This window comes from Mustela putorius, unplaced genomic scaffold (genome assembly GCF_011764305.1).
Source record: "Mustela putorius furo isolate JIRA1106 unplaced genomic scaffold, ASM1176430v1.1 tig00000129_pilon_pilon_pilon, whole genome shotgun sequence".
Classification (NCBI taxonomy): domain Eukaryota; kingdom Metazoa; phylum Chordata; class Mammalia; order Carnivora; family Mustelidae; genus Mustela; species Mustela putorius.
Window position 1 is genome coordinate 30,447,270 of NW_025421290.1, and position 4,522 is coordinate 30,451,791.

A 4,522-nucleotide genomic window follows, 5' to 3' on the forward strand; every position below is an offset into this window, starting at 1 on the left:
TATTTGTTCTTTGGGTGTTGAGTTTGCTAAGTTCTTTATAGATTCTGGACACTAGTCCTTTATCTGATATGTCGTTTGCAAATATCTTCTCCCATTCTGTCAGTTGTCTTTTGATTTTGTTCACTGTTTCCTTTGCTGTGCAAAAGCTTTTGATCTTGATGAGATCCCAATAGTTCATTTTTGCCCTTGCTTCCCTTGCCTTTGGCGTTGTTCCTAGGAAGATGTTGCTGCGGCTGAGGTCGAAGAGGTTGCTGCCTGTGTTCTCCTCAAGGATTTTGATGGATTCCTTTTGCACATTGAGGTCCTTCATCCATTTTGAGTCTATTTTCGTGTGTGGTGTAAGGAAATGGTCCAATTTCATTTTTCTGCATGTGGCTGTCCAATTTTCCCAGCACCATTTATTGAAGAGGCTGTCTTTTTTCCATTGGACATTCTTTCCTGCTTTGTCGAAGATTAGTTGACCATAGAGTTGAGAGTCTATTTCTGGGCTCCCTATTCTGTTCCATTGATCTATGGGTCTGTTTTTGTGCCAGTACCATGCTGTCTTGATGATGACAGCTTTGTAATAGAGCTTGAAGTCCGGGATTGTGATTTTGTAACTTTCAATATCAGTCTTCCATCTGTCCTCTGGAGTTAGATAAAATAAATCAAATAGGTAAATTATAGCTACGCAGTAGAGATAAGCTGCCATTAAAATAGCCAGTTTTTAGAGTGTTATATAAATAAGATGACTATTTTATTTCTCTTTCCAAACTAGATTACTTTGAGGAGCAAAAAGGGTGTTATTAATAATTGTTCTGAAAACATATACCAGGACCTTCTCAGGAAAACAAGAATTCCCTGTCTCAATGAAATTTCCTAGCCACTATATATGGTGCATATGATTATAATTACTAGCTTCTCTTTTGAAAGATGAGAAATCTGAGGTATGAATTTACCCCAAATCACACTGTTCTGTGTGTCCATTAGAATTCAAATCTGACTCCAGTGTCTAGGTTGCTCCATGAGGCAGCTCAAATTTAGAGCCTTTTTGGTTAATACAGTCATTCTAGGGAATTATTCTCCTGAAGTCTGGAAATCACCCCTTTTAGAAAAAAAAAGGGGGGGGAAGAAATGTTCACATTCTACAGAGGATTAGGTTTGAAAAATACCACATTTTATGAGTTATGTTTAAGATGGGATTGTGTTAACTTTAAGTACTTGGCTGGGCTATATTCCCCAGATAGTCAATCATATAGTAATCTAGGTATTTCTGTAAAGGTATTCTATAGATGTGATTAAAGCCCATAATCGGTTGCCTTTAAGTAAGAGAGATTACTGTAGATAAACTGGGCTTGGGGGGCTGATTCAAACAGTTGGAAGACCTTAGTACAGAACTGAGACTTTCCAGAAGAAATTGTACTTGTAGACTGAAATTTCAGCTCATTCCAAGGCTTCCACACTGTAAGTCTTATCTTAACAGATGTCAGACTTACCTAGTCAGCTCCCACTGTGACATAGTCACTTCATGGCAATAAATCTCTTTATATTTTCTATGGGTTCTCTTTCTCTGGTTGATTCAGAGGTCATATACTCAAACGAGTGAAAGCGGTGAGGGGCGGAAACAAAAATTAATATTAGTGACGTGATCAAAGGCAAGACCGTCTGTTGTCAAAATTCAGTCAGCAGTTAGGTGAAGGGACAGTCTCTAGTCTCCAAGGACAGAACTAATAGGAATAAGATTTAGATGGCAGCCCTCATGCTATGGACTGAGAAAGATGCTCTCTTTCCCCACCTAAAGTTCCTTGCCCTCATCAGTAACATAGTCTAGACTTCACGTGCTCGCCCTTCCTTCCTCCCTTCTTTCAATCCTTCCTTCCTTCCTTCCTTCCTCCCTCCCTCCCTTCCTTCTTCAGACTCTTTAAAGCTTCTAGATCCTACTTTGCTGCTTTGAGAGCAGGCCAGAAGTACAAGGGATTCAACATCCTTAAGGAGCTGCACTCAACCAAAATATGCTATCTCATTTGTCCCCCACTGCTTGAGAACAATAGCTCAGAAACTTGTGTTTTACACGGATTCCCCCAAATTAGTTAATGTTAAGCATGATATACATAGGTGATACCTTGATGAATCTTTCATTTCATTTTTTGGAGGCTTTCAGTGAGGTTTCAGGGTCATGTCCTCTAGGATACAAAATCCTAGAGCTGCAAAGCATCTCAAAGGCCATTTCTGTTTTAGCCTCTAGTTTCTCCACCTGCCCACAGTGGTGACTTGGTTACTCATGAATGCATTATTGGTCAATCACTTTCCCAGATTACTTCCCAATGCCTCTGCCAGTGCTTCCTTATTTTTCACTACAAAACAAACAAAATTATCTGTACTTGCATTCATAGCTCCCAATCTGTTTCTCATAAAACTCCAAACTAAGAAAAGATGGATTAGCAGAACAGAAACTTAGAATGAAAAGAGAATAGAAGTATTCTATTACGGTATTCTCTGTTACAAGGAAGTAACAGAGAAGAATTCAAGTCCATTAAGATGACACTGCTCTGAGGATTGGACGCTGGACATATTCCATCATATATTTCCTTACATAAGGTAGTAGGTACATATTCCATTTACTGATAGTGCTTAGTACTAATTCTATTTTCAGTTCTGCAGTGGGAAATCTGAAAGTCCTGTAACCTGATCCCATGAGTCAGCCCTGAGTGTTACTCTCTACTGAGAGTGTGTTACTCTCTACTGAGAGTGTAACCTGTAGGGTTGTCCCTTCTGTCAGGGTTTGGAAAAGTAGCCATCAGTTGCCCAAGGATGGCTTATGGTAGGAACAACACAAGGGATGCACTCTAAGGGTATGAAGCCTGGTCCTCGAGTAGTTTGTTTCTTTTCAAGAGAAAATATTGAAATACATCTATCAACATTGAGTACTTAAATAAGTGCTACACTATTCAGAAATAAAATAGATTCACCAGCAGGTATAATTAAGGAAATCTCAATGGGGGAATCAGAAACTGAGGAAGACCTTTAAGGTGGACAGAACTATTTCAGTATTCTATAAATACAGAAACTTGAAGGCTGGCAGTCAAACAAGTCAGTGATTTCCCTCATCTCAACACTCAATATCCAGCCAGATCTATTCTTAATCCCACCATCAACCTCCAAATGGAGCTGTTCTTACCCCAGAAGAGCATCTAATGCGACGTATTTTATTTTAAGTGTTTGTTCTGTTTTAAACATAAGCATTGGTATAGAAACCAAGCTCCAAAATGGTTATGTCAAAAAGAAATAAAATGAAATGTCAGTGGGGTAGCTTCCCACTGAAGGGTAGGTTTTCAATTTAATTTGACTAAAAGCCCATAGTTGCTCTTGACTTAGGGACCAGTTTGGAAATGAGAGATTTCTCTTCCAGCACTAGCAAACTGCTAATCCAGGAGAAATTTGTCTGATTTTTAACCTCTTACATAATCGTTAACAAATATGACTTGAGCATTTATTTTATAGAATTAATTGTTGATACTTTTCATTTCTGTCTTTTACCTCCAGAATCTGCACTTTTGTGATCATATATTGTTTTATCTTGATCAACTATTGGCAAACTCTTTCTAGTATAAATAATCAGAAAAAGGGGAGGTTTGCTTTCCTGGGTAGCCCGAGTTATGTTTCCATCTATACCCATAAAACTCAATTAATTGTTTTATTTTTATTAAACTACATTGAGCCAGAATAGAATAAAAATGAATATAAAAGTATTTTATATTTTTTATAAATAAAAGTATTTATAATACTCTTCGATAGAAAAGCAAAGCATTTCTACATTACATATTTTTTACGAATATGAGCTGCACTTATGAGGTTGTATCTATTCATTAATGTTTTCACTTTATTTTCCTTTAAGAGGCATCTTGGTGGAAATTAATCCCTGATGACAGGTCCCTGAAATTCAGCTAATGATTAATAATGATGAGATTCACTCCTGAGACCTTATATTGCACATTCCATGAGGGGCTAAAATGAACTCAGGTCTCAGATGTCTGGCTAATAAGTTCATTCATAGATGGTTCTACGAACTACAGCTTATAGGTCAAATCCCACTTGCTGCCTATTTTGTTAGGATAAATAAACTATGAATTTTGTTTTACAAAGTTGAGGGATAAAAAATTAAAGGAAGATGGTGCTTCATGACATATGAGAATTATAAGACACTCTGACGTCAGTGACTATAAATACAAGTTTTTTAGAACACAGCAAAATTCATTTATTCATGATGATCTATGACTCTTTTGGTTCTACACCAGCAAAGTTGAGTATTTGTGACACAGAACATAGGACTTGAAAAACCTAAAATATTTACTTTGTGGCCCTTTACTGAAAAAGCCTGAAGACCTTGTTGGAGCGTAAGGCGCACTGAATTTCAACTAAATGCATGAGATCTTAGGCCTAGTCCTTGATCTGTTACATGCTATACATGTAACTTTTGGGAAAGTCTTTAATCCTAGTGAGACTTAGAATTCTTACTCATAAAGTGAGGTGAATAGGAATGTGG